This window comes from Triticum aestivum, chromosome 3D (genome assembly GCF_018294505.1).
Source record: "Triticum aestivum cultivar Chinese Spring chromosome 3D, IWGSC CS RefSeq v2.1, whole genome shotgun sequence".
Lineage (NCBI taxonomy): Eukaryota > Viridiplantae > Streptophyta > Magnoliopsida > Poales > Poaceae > Triticum > Triticum aestivum.
This window is the reverse complement of record NC_057802.1, coordinates 91071565-91085317: the sequence shown is the minus strand read 5'-3', so window position 1 is coordinate 91085317 and position 13753 is coordinate 91071565.

Here is a 13753-nt window from a genome sequence, read left to right as displayed (position 1 = left end):
TTGGGTCTTGTCCATCACATCATTCTCCTAATGATGTGACCCCGTTATCAATGACATCCAATGTCCATAGTCAGGAAACCATGGCTATCTGTTGATCAACGAGCTAGTCAACTAGAGGCTTACTAGGGACACTTTGTGGTCTATGTATTCACACATGTATTACGATTTCCGGACAATACAATTATAGCATGAACAATAGACAATTACCATGAACAAAGAAATATAATAATAACCATTTATTATTGCCTCTAGGGCATATTTCCAACACTAACAAAGAGCCCATATTACCTTATCTTCTCCTTTGAATAAATGTTTGCAGATTCCAGCTTAGTCCAATGCACGTGCACTATTATTATTATCCACACCGTTTAGTCGTGCAAGTGAATGGCAATAATGACGATATATGATGAAATGATTGAGATGAGGAAAAGCTGGTATGAACTCGACCTATCTTGTTTTTGTAAATATGATTAGTTCATCGTTCCCGATTCAGCCCATTATGAATGAAACATGTTTGCAATGACAATTAGAGATTATAGTTACTCATGCCAGGCTTAATTAGCTAGAAGTTTATAATGGTTTTCCTTGCGTGCCAGGATGCTTTTAAAATGGTTGTGATGTAGTATGATAGGATGGTATCCTCCTTTGAATGATTCGAGTGGCTTGACTTGGCACATGTTCACGCATGTAGTTGAAACAAAATCAACATAGCCTCCATGATATTTATGTTCATGGTGATTTATATTCTACACATGCTTGCACTCAATGTTGGTTAATCTTAATTTATGTTTATGACTATTGTCGCTCTCTAGTTGGTCGCTCCCCAGTCTTTTTCTAGCCTTCACTTGTACTAAGCGGGAATACTTCTTGTGCATCCACTTCCATAAACCCAAAATGGTTCCATATGAGTCCACCATACCTACCTATATACGGTATTTACCTGCCGTTCCAAGTAAATTTGCATGTGCCAAACTCTATACCTTCAAATAATAATCTGTTTTGTATGCCCGAATCGCTCATGTAGCAACTAGGGTTGTCAATATCTTCCATGCTAGGTGGGTTATTCTCACGATGAGTGGAATCCGCTCATCATTCACGAGAAAATGGCTGGTAACCGGGATGCCCAGTCCCATGCTCAAATCAAATCAAAATTTAATTACAAACAAAACTCCCCCAGGACTGTTGTTAGTTGGACGGTACCCGTTGTTTCAGACCAGCCGTGGAATGTGCTTGTTGGTGGTGGGGGGGTATAAACTTTACCATTCTATTTGGGAACCGCCTATAATGTATCTAGTATGGAAGATACCAAGATCTCTTGGTTGTTATGTTGACAATGAAAGCATACCGCTCAAAATATTGTTTATCTCTGTTTCAAAAACTCGAGCTCTGGCACCTCTGCAAATCCCTGCTTCCCTCTGCGAAGGGCCTATCTATTTACTTTTATTGTTGAGTCATCATCCTCTTATAAAAACACCAGTTAGAGAGCACCACTGTCATTTGTATGCATTGGTATTAATTTATATTGAATATGACTGTGACTGGATCTCATTTGCCAGGAATTACAATGTCTAGTCAGTCCTTGATCTTCAGGGTGCTCTGCATTTATGTTTTGCAGTCTCGGAAAGGGCTAGCGAGATACCATTTTGTTATATCATATCATGATTGTTTTGAGAAAGTGTTGTCATCCGAAATTTATTATTATAGCTCGCTAGTTGATTATGCCATTGATATGAGTAAATGTGAGACCTAAATGTTATTGTGAATATGGTCAGTTCATAATCTTTGTTGAAAACTTGAATGCTGATTTTACATATTTGTAACAACAAGATCAAACAGAGTTTGTAAAAGTTTTCTTTATCACTTTCAGTTTGTCAACTGAATTTCTTGAGGACAAGCAATGAGTTAAGCTTGGGGGAGTTGATATGTCTTCATCATATCACTTTTTCAAACTCTTTTGCCCTTGTTTTGGACTCTAATTTGCATGATTTGAATGGAACTAACCCGGAATGGCGCTGTTTTCAGCAGAATTGCCATGGTGTTATTTTTGTGTAGAAATAAAATTCTCGGAATGACCTGAAACTTCACGAAGATTATTTTTGGAATAAATAAAAAATATTGGCGAAAAAATCAACCAGAGGGGACCCACCACCTCTGGTCTTGTGGGTCCCATGGGGCTCCACCGACCTCAACTCCAACTACATATATTCACGTTCGGGGAGAAAAAATTAGAGAAAAGGATTCATCGCATTTTACGATATAGAGCCACCACCAACTCCTGTTCTTCCACGGGACGGCTGATCTAGAGTCCGTTTTGGGCTCCGGAGAGGGGAAATCGTCGCCATCGTCATCATCAACCATCGTCCATCACCAATTTCATGATGATACATCTCCAACGTATCTATAATTTTTGATTGCTCCATGCTATATTATCTACTGTTTTGGACATTATTGGGCTTTATTATTCACTTTTATATTATTTTGGGGACTAACCTATTAACCGGAGGCCCAGCCTAGAATTGCTGTTTTTTTGCCTATTTCAGAGTTTCGTAGAAAAGGAATATCAAACGGAGTCCAAACGGAATGAAACCTTCGGGAACGTGATTTTTAGGAAGATTATGATCCAGGAGACTTGGACCCTACGTCAAGAAACAAAAGAGGAGGCCACGAGGTAGGGGGCGTGCCCACCCCCCCAGGGCGCGCCCTCCACCCTCGTGGGCCCCCTGTTGCTCCACCGACGTACTCCTTCCTCCTATATATACCTACGTACCCCAAACGATCAGATACGGAGCCAAAAACCTAATTCCACCGCCGCAACCTTCTGTACCCACGAGATCCCATCTTGGGGCCTGTTCTGGAGCTCCGCCGGAGGGGGCATCCATCACGGAGGGCTTCTACATCAACACCATAGCCTCTCCGATGAAGTGTGAGTAGTTTACCTCAGACCTTCGGGTCCATAGTTAGTAGCTAGATGGCTTCTTCTCTCTTTTTGGATCTCAATACAATGTTCTCCCCCTCTCTCGTGGAGATCTATTCGATGTAATCTTCTTTTTGCGGTGTGTTTGTTGAGACCGATGAATTGTGGGTTTATGATCAAGATTATCTATGAACAATATTTGAATCTTCTCTGAATTCTTTTATGTATGATTGGTTATCTTTGCAAGTCTCTTCGAATTATCAGTTTGGTTTGGCCTACTAGATTGATCTTTCTTGCAATGGGAGAAGTGCTTAGCTTTGGGTTCAATCTTGCGGTGTCCTTTCCCAGTGACAGTAGGGGCAGCAAGGCACGTATTGTATTGTTGCCATCGAGGATAACAAGATGGGGTTTTTATCATATTGCATGAATTTATCCCTCTACATCATGTCATCTTGCTTAAGGCGTTACTCTGTTTTCATGAACTTAATACTCTAGATGCATGCTGGATAGCGGTCGATGAGTGGAGTAATAGTAGTAGATGCAGGCAGGAGTCGGTCTACTTGTCTCGGACGTGATGCCTATATACATGATCATACCTAGATATTCTCATAACTATGCTCAATTCTGTCAATTGCTCAACAGTAATTCGTTCACCCACCGTAAAATACTTATGCTCTTGAGAGAAGCCACTAGTGAAACCTATGGCCCCCGGGTCTATCTTCATCATATTAATCTTCCAACACTTAGTTATTGCCTTTGCTTTTTACTTTGCTTTTATTTTACTTTGCATCTCTATCACAAAAATACCAAAATATTATCCTATCATATCTATCAGATCTCACTCTCGTAAGTGACCGTGAAGGGATTGACAACCCCTTATCGCGTTGGTTGCGAGGAGTTATTTGTTTTGTGTAGGTACGAGGGACTCGCGCGTAGCCTCCTACTGGATTGATACCTTGGTTCTCAAAAAATGAGGGAAATACTTACGCTACTTTGCTGCATCACCCTTTCCTCTTCAAGGGAAAACCAACGCAGTGCTCAAGAGGTAGCAAGAAGGATTTCTGGCGCTGTTGCCGGGGAGTCTACGCAAAGGTCAACATACCAAGTACCCATCACAAATCCCTTATCTCCCGCATTACATTATTTGCCATTTGCCTCTCGTTTTCCTCTCCCCCACTTCACCCTTGCCGTTTTATTCGCCCTCTCTTTTTCGTTCGCCTGTTTTTCGCTTGCTTTTTGTTTGCTCGTGTGTTGGATTGCTCGTTTGTCACGATGGCTCAAGATAATACCAAATTGTGTGACTTTACCAATACCAACAATAATGATTTCCTTAGCACTCTGATTGCTCCTCTTACCAATACTGAATCTTGTGAAATCAATGTTGCTTTGTTGAATCTTGTTATGAAAGATCAATTCACCGGCCTTCCTAGCGAAGATGCCGCTACTCATCTAAATAGCTTCGTTGATTTGTGTGATATGCAAAAGAAGAAAGATGTTGATAATGATATTGTTAAATTGAAGCTATTTCCTTTTTCGCTTAGAGATCGTGCTAAAGCTTGGTTTTCGTCTTTGCCTAAAAATAGTATTGATTCTTGGAATAAGTGCAAAGATGCTTTTATCTCTAAGTATTTTCCTCCCGCTAAGATCATCTCTCTTAGAAATGATATTATGAATTTTAAGCAACTTGATCATGAACATGTTGCACAAGCTTGGGAGAGGATGAAATTAATGATACGTAATTGCCCTACTCATGGTTTGAATTTGTGGATGATTATACAAAAAATTTATGCCGGATTGAATTTTGCTTCTAGAAATCTTTTAGATTCGGCCGCGGGAGGCACTTTTATGGAAATCACTTTAGGAGAAGCTACTAAACTCCTAGATAATATTATGGTTAATTATTCTCAATGGCACACTGAAAGATCTACTAATAAAAAAGTGCATGCGATAGAAGAAATTAATGTTTTGAGTGGAAAGATGGATGAACTTATGAAATTATTTGCTAGTAAGAGTGTTTCTTCTGATCCTAATGATATGCCTTTGTCTACTTTGATTGAGAATAATAATGAATCTATGGATGTGAATTTTGTTGGTAGGAATAATTTTGGTAACAACGCGTATAGAGGAAACTTTAATCCTAGGCCTTATCCTAGTAATTCCTCTAATAATTATGGAAATTCCTACAACAACTCTTATGGAAATTTTAATAAGATGCCCTCTGAATTTGAGACTAGTGTTAAAGAGTTTATGAATTCGCAAAAGAATTTCAATGCTTTGCTTGAAGAGAAATTGCTTAAAGTTGATGAATTGGCTAGGAACGTTGATAGAATTTCTCTTGATGTTGATTCTTTAAAGCTTAGATCTATTCCTCCTAAGCATGATATCAATGAGTCTCTCAAAGCCATGAGAATTTCCATTGATGAGTGCAAAGAAAGAACCGCTAGGATGCGTGCTAAGAAAGATTGCTTTATGAAAGCGTGTTCTTCAAATTTCTATGAAAATAAAGATGAAGATCTAAAAGTTATTGATGTGTCCCCTATTAAATCTTTGTTTTGCAATATGAATCTTGATAATGATGGGACTGAATATGATCCACCTTTACCTAGAAGGCGTTCCAAGAATTCGGAGTTTTATCTTGATGCTAAATTTGATAAAAGTGGGATTGAAGAAATCAAAACCCTAGATGTTGCTAAACCCACTATTTTGGATTTCAAGGAATTTAATTATGAAAATTGCTCTTTGATAGATTGTATTTCCTTGTTTCAATCCGTGCTAAATTCTCCTCATGCTTATAGTCAAAATAAAGCTTTTACCAACATATCGTTGATGCCTTGATGCAATCTTATGAAGAAAAGCTTGAGTTGGAAGTTTCTATCCCTAAAAAACTTTATGATGAGTGGGAACCTACTATTAAAATTAAGATTAAGGATCATGAGTTCCATGCTTTATGTGATTTTGGTGCTAGTGTTTCCACTATTCGCAAAACTTTGTGTGATCTGCTAGATTTCCGTGATTTTGATGATTGCTCTCTAAACTTGCACCTTGCGGAATCCACTATTAAGAAACCTATGGGAAGAATTAATGACGTTCTTATTGTTGCAAATAGGAATTATGTGCCCGTAGATTTTATCGTTCTTGATATAGATTGCAATCCTTCATGTCCTATTATTCTTGGTAGACCTTTCCTTAGAACGATTGGTGCAATTATTGATATGAAGGAAGGGAATATTAGATTCCAATTTCCATTAAAGAAAGGCATGGAACACTTCCCTAGGAAGAAAATAAAATTACCATATGAATCTATCATGAGAGCCACTTATGGATTGCCTACCAAAGATGGCAATACCTAGATCTATCCTTGCTTTTATGCCTAGCTAGGGGCGTTAAACGATAGCGCTTGTTGGGAGGCAACCCAATTTTATTTTTAGTTTTTTTTGCTTTTGCTTCTGTTTAGGAATAAATATTTGATCTAGCCTCTGGTTAGATGTGTTTTTATGTTTTAATTAGTGTTTGTGCCAAGTTAAACCTATAGGATCTTCTTGGATGATAGTTATTTGATCTTATTGTAATTTCCAGAAACTATCTGTTCACGAAAACAATTGTTAAAAATCACCAGAACGTGATAAAATAGTGATTCCAATTGCTGCTGATCAATAAACAAATTTTCTAGGTCGTCCTATTTTGGCTGATTTTTTGGAGTTCCAGAAGTTTGCGTTAGTTACAGATTACTACAGACTGTTCTGTTTTTGACAGATTCTGTTTTTCGTGTGTTGTTTGCTTATTTTGATGAATCTATGGCTAGTAAAATAGTTTATAAACCATAGAGAAATTGGAATACAGTAGGTTTAACACCAATATAAATAAAGAATGAGTTCATTACAGTACCTTGAAGTGGTCTTTTGTTTTCTTTCGCTAACGGAGCTCACGAGATTTCTGTTGAGTTTTGTGTTGTGAAGTTTTCAAGTTTTGGGTGAAAGATTTTGATGGATTATGGAACAAGGAGTGGCAAGAGCCTAAGCTTGGGGATGCCCATGGCACCCCCAAGATAATCTAAGGACACCATAAAGCCAAAGCTTGGGGATGCCCCGGAAGGCATCCCCTCTTTCGTCTACTTCCATCGGTAACTTTACTTGGAGCTATATTTTTATTCACCACATGATATGTGTTTTGCTTGGAGCGTCTTGTATGATTTGAGTCTTTGCTTTTTAGTTTACCACAATCATCCTTGCTGTACACACCTTTTGAGAGAGCCATACATGATTTGGAATTTGTTAGAATACTCTATGTGCTTCGCTTATATCTTTTGAGTTATATAGTTTTGCTCTAGTACTTCACTTATATCTTTTAGAGCACGGTGGTGGATTTGTTTTATAGAAACTATTGATCTCTCATGCTTCACTTAGATTATTTTGAGAGTCTTAAATAGCATGGTAATTTGCTTAAATAATCCTAATATGCTTGGTATTCAAGATTTGTAAAAACTTTCTTATGAGTGTGTTGAATACTATGAGAAGTTTGATGCTTGATAATTGTTTTGAGATATAAAGATGGTGATATTAGAGTCATGCTAGTTGAGTAGTTGTGAATTTGAGAAATACTTGTGTTAAAGTTTGTGATTCCCGTAGCATGCACGTATGGTGAACCGTTATGTGATGAAGTCGGAGCACGATTTATTTATTGATTGTCTTCCTTATGAGTGGCGGTCGGGGACGAGCGATGGTCTTTTCCTACCAATCTATCCCCCTAGGAGCATGCGCGTAATACTTTGCTTTGATAACTTGTAGATTTTTGCAATAAGTATATGAGTTCTTTATGACTAATGTTGAGTCCATGGATTATACGCACTTTTCTTCCTTCCACCATTGCTAGCCTCTCTAATACCGCGCACTTTTCGCCGGTATCATACACCCACCATATACCTTCCTCAAAACAGCCACCATACCTACCTATCATGGCATTTCCATAGCCATTCCGAGATATATTGCCATGCAACTTTCCACCGTTCCGTTTATTATGACACGCTCCATCATTGTCATATTGCTTAGCATGATCATGTAGTTGACATCGTATTTGTGGCAAAGCCACCGTTCATAATTCTTTCATACATGTCACTCTTGATTCATTGCATATCCCGGTACACCGCCGGAGGCATTCATATAGAGTCATATTTTGTTCTAAGTATCGAGTTGTAATTGTTGAGTTGTAAGAAAATAAAAGTGTGATGATCTTCATTTTTAGAGCATTGTCCCAAGTGAGGAAAATGATGATGGAGACTATGATTCCCCCACAAGTCAGGATGAGACTCCGGACGAAAAGAAAGAGGCCATAAAAAAAGAGAAAAGGCCCAAATAAAAAAATGAGAGAAAAAGAGAGAAGGGACAATGTTACTATCCTTTTACCACACTTGTGCTTCAAAGTAGCACCATGATCTTCATGATAGAGAGTCTCTCATTTTGTCACTTTCATATACTAGTGGGAATTTTTCATTATAGAACTTGGCTTGTATATTCCAATGATGGGCTTCCTCAAAATTCCCTAGGTCTTCGTGAGCAAGCGAGTTGGATGCACACCCACTTAGTTTCTTTTGTTGAGCTTTCATATACTTATAGCTCTAGTGCATCTGTTGCATGGCAATCCCTACTCACTCACATTGATATCTATTGATGGGCATCTCCATAGCCCGTTGATACGCCTAGTTGATGTGAGACTATCTTCTCCCTTTTTGTCTTCTCCACAACCACCATTCTATTCCACATATAGTGCTATATCCATGGCTCACGCTCATGTATTGCGTGAAGATTGAAAAAGTTTGAGAATGTCAAAAGTATGAAACAATTGGGTTGTGCATGATTTAAATACTTTGTGTGGTGAAGATAGAGCATAGCCAGACTATATGATTTTGTAGGGATAACTTTCTTTGGCCATGTTATTTGAGAAGACATGATTGCTTTGTTAGTATGCTTGAAGTATTATTATTTTTATGTCAATACTAAACTTTTGTCTTGAATCTTTCAGATCTGAATATTCATACCACAATTAAGAAGAATTACATTGAAATTATGCCAAGTAGCACTCCGCATCAAAAATTCTGTTTTTATCATTTACCTACTCGAGCACGAGCAGGAATTAAGCTTGGGGATGCCTGATACGTCTCCAACGTATCTATAATTTTTGATTGCTCCATGCTATATTATCTACTGTTTTGGACATTATTGGGCTTTATTATTCACTTTTATATTATTTTTGGGACTAACCTATTAACCGAAGGCCCAGCCCAGAATTGCTGTTTTTTTGCCTATTTCAGAGTTTCGCAGAAAAGGAATATCAAACGGAGTCCAAACGGAATGAAACCTTCGGGAACGTGATTTTTAGGAAGATTATGATCCAGGAGACTTGGACCCTACGTCAAGAAACAAAAGAGGAGGCCACGAGGTAGGGGGCGTGCCCACCCCCCCCCAGGGCGCGCCCTCCACCCTCGTGGGCCCCCTGTTGCTCCACCGACGTACTCCTTCCTCCTATATATACCTATGTACCCCCAAACGATCAGATACGGAGCCAAAAACCTAATTCCACCGCCGCAACCTTCTGTACCCACGAGATCCCATCTTGGGGCCTGTTCCGGAGCTCCGCCGGAGGGGGCATCCATCACGGAGGGCTTCTACATCAACACCATAGCCTCTCCGATGAAGTGTGAGTAGTTTACCTCAGACCTTCGGGTCCATAGTTAGTAGCTAGATGGCTTCTTCTCTCTTTTTGGATCTCAATACAATGTTCTCCCCCTCTCTCGTGGAGATCTATTCGATGTAATCTTCTTTTTGCGGTGTGTTTGTTGAGACCGATGAATTGTGGGTTTATGATCAAGATTATCTATGAACAATATTTGAATCTTCTCTGAATTCTTTTATGTATGATTGGTTATCTTTGCAAGTCTCTTCGAATTATCAGTTTGGTTTGGCCTACTAGATTGATCTTTCTTGCAATGGGAGAAGTGCTTAGCTTTGGGTTCAATCTTGCGGTGTCCTTTCCCAGTGACAGTAGGGGCAGCAAGGCACGTATTGTATTGTTGCCATCGAGGATAACAAGATGGGTTTTTTATCATATTGCATGAATTTATCCCTCTACATCATGTCATCTTGCTTAAGGCGTTACTCTGTTTTCATGAACTTAATACTCTAGATGCATGCTGGATAGCGGTCGATGAGTGGAGTAATAGTAGTAGATGCAGGCAGGAGTCGGTCTACTTGTCTCGGACGTGATGCCTATATACATGATCATACCTAGATGTTCTCATAACTATGCTCAATTCTGTCAATTGCTCAACAGTAATTCGTTCACCCACCGTAAAATACTTATGCTCTTGAGAGAAGCTACTAGTGAAACCTATGGCCCCCGGGTCTATCTTCATCATATTAATCTTCCAACACTTAGTTATTGCCTTTGCTTTTTACTTTGCTTTTATTTTACTTTGCATCTCTATCACAAAAATACCAAAAATATTATCCTATCATATCTATCAGATCTCACTCTCGTAAGTGACCGTGAAGGGATTGACAACCCCTTATCGCGTTGGTTGCGAGGAGTTATTTGTTTTCTGTAGGTACGAGGGACTCGCGCATAGCCTCCTAGTGGATTGATACCTTGGTTCTCAAAAACTGAGGGAAATACTTACGCTACTTTGCTGCATCACCCTTTCCTCTTCAAGGGAAAACCAACGCAGTGCTCAAGAGGTAGCACATGATGCTCACCGCCGTGCGTGAGTAATCCCATCGTAGGCTTGCTGGACAGTGATGGTTTGGATGAGATTTACCATGTAATCGAGTTAATTTTGTTAGGGTTTGATCCCTAGTATCCACTATGTTCTAACATTGATGTTGCTATGACTTTGCTATGCCTAATGCTTGTCACTAGGGCTCGAGTGCCATGATTTCAGATCTGAACCTATTATGTTTTCATGAATATATTTGTGTTCTTGATCCTATCTTGCAAGTTATAGTCACCTACTACGTGTTATGATCCGGCAACCCCGGAGTGATAATAGTGGGTACACTTCCCGGTGATGACCGTAGTTTGAGGAGTTCATGTATTCACTAAGTGCTAATGATTTGGTCTGGTTCTCTATTAAAAGGAGGCCTTAATATCCCTTAGTTTCCATTAGGACCCCGCTGCCACGGGAGGGCAGGACAAAATATGTTATGCAAGTTCTTTTCCATAAGCACGTATGACTATATTCGGAATACATGCCTACATTACATTGATGAATTGGAGCTAGTTCTGTGTCACCCTATGTTATAACTGTTGCATGATGAATGCCATCCGACATAATTATCCATCATTGATCCATTGCCTACGAGCTCGTCTCATATTGATCTTTGTTACTTTACTTTTCCGTTGCCACTGTTACGATTGCTAAAAAACTGCTACTGTTACTTTTGCCACTGTTATCGTTGCTACTAAATACTTTGCTGCAGATATTAAGTCTTTTAGGTGTGGTTGAATTGAAAACTCAGCTGCTAATACTTGAGAATATTCTTTGGCTCCCCTTGTGTCGAATCAATAAATTTGGGTTGAATACTCTACCCTCGAAAACTGTTGTGATCCCCTATACTTGTGGGTTATCAGTGTTCACTTTAAGCATTGGCAGACCAAGACTGTATTCTGACCCACGGCCATAAATATGTTCTAGGTTGCAGGTGGCACTCGATTACTCCTGACCAGGAGAAGGCATTCAGGGAGGTCACCATTGTCTTCTAGGAGTCGTTCTGAGCATGTACAATCCAATTTCTCGATTCAATAGAAACCTAAAGAGATGCCTATGGTACCCAAATAAGGATAGGATGATTAGAGACAATCTAGTTACCCAAATAAGGATAGGATGATTAGAGACAATCTAGTTGACACATATCTACAGATGTGGGTTGCCAAGGACTTGCTAAACACATATCATGGCGGGAAGTCTCAAACTACATCTCAAATTGCTCTTTTTATCTGTGTACTAGTTTCAAACTACTCGGCGGGTTGCTCTCCACGAGCATCTATCAAAACAAAACCTCTTAGAGATTTCGCCAAACTGAATATCAATAAAGGATTCGGTACTGGTTTGCTCCACGGAACAATAGGTGTTGTACTTAGAGATAAAAGTGAAAGGTTTTGGCCGCTGGGAACAGCCGAATTGAGTGGTGCAATGATGTTCTTACTGTCGATGCACTTGCCATGTGGTATGGACTGACCTTGCACAAACAATTGGATGCAACCGCTTTGTGATCCACTCTGGACAACCTGAAGGTTGCCGAGGTTATGACCTACGTAGGGACTTATGCTGGAGCTGTTGCCCCTATTTTCGATTATTGCTACCCCTTGTGGTGTGATTTCCCTCAAGTCATGTATGAGCATTGTCCTAGAAATAGGCAAATAATTTAGCCCATGAATTAGCAAGATTAGCAAGATTTACTAGTCCTAGTGTTTGGATGGATGAGTTGCTTGTCCACGATGTAGCCTTGATCACCAATGAATAAAGGAAGGTTCTGAAGTAAAAAAAGAAAAACATATATGTGATACATATATGAAGACCAAATGTAAATGTGGAATAAAAAACTATTTTGTTATTATATAAATATTAAGCCCATGATTCATGGACAACTCAGGATTTTTTGCGAGAAAGACTTCCGATCTATCATCAACTGTTATGCAAGTATAAAGAACACCAGAAGTAACATACATTACATTCAGATCCGTAGACTATATGGTGAAGACTGCAATCACTGGAGCGAGTCGAAGGCCCGCTGCCGTGATCACCCCTCCCTCACCGGATCTGGGCAAATCGTGTCTAGTAGACAGTCAACTCATGACTAATCAGATTACTCATAGGCTACTTCCATGGGTGATGCATATCCTACCGTGCAAGTCGGATACCCATCCCACCAATAAACTTGAGGAGCTCTATCGAAAAATGCAAAACCCTGGCAAGATTTTTGCTTCGCATGGAATTGAGCTATAGAACCGGAAGCAGATGTTTAGCTCTCAGGTGTATATGCACCGATATGTAAAAATAATTTGGCAATTGCAAAAAGATTCAAAAAATCTGAAACTTTTTTTGAAACAAACTTAAACTTATGTTCAACTACGTGCAGAAAGTTTCGCCAAAGAATAACTTTCATGGTATTCTGAATGGAAAAATACAATAAAGTCAATACTATATACAAATTACTACACCTTTTGTCCTTGATATTTATTTTCTTTGCACTGAAGACAAATGGAGTTTTTCCTTCATGGAACTTTTTATACAACTACAATAGAAGGTCAAGTTTGTTTTCAATTTTTAAAAGATTTTTTGACCTTTTTGCAATTACTTTTTTATATATAAGGTGCATATACACCAAGAGCCAAGGGCTATAGAACCATGCAGGTTCCTTCAAGCCAGTGGGGGTGGTCTTTGAAACTAGAAAGGACAAACTAAAATTCGGTTTGTGGGCTTCGCACCAGAACAACATTTTCTTTTGGAACTGTCATCATGGCTCCTTTATTGCTTAAATAGTGCTTGCATCATCAATCAACATGGAGATTATAGAGCTAGGAGGATCATCAACCCAAATGGAACTCTTGAACTTACAATCATTCACCAGTGTATGAGCCACACAATTTGCTTCTAGTATAGGACAGTGAGAGTAGACAACCTTGACAAGAGAGCTGGCTTGCACACAGATGTCCACAAAGACTAGAGTCGTTGTCGATCCTGTGAACCCACCATAATTTATAGTGGCAACCACCGAGAGTGGGGTTTTGGCATATGAGAGCGCGCGCTCCTGGTTTTTGAAATGTGTTTTAAACATATTTTGAAATGTC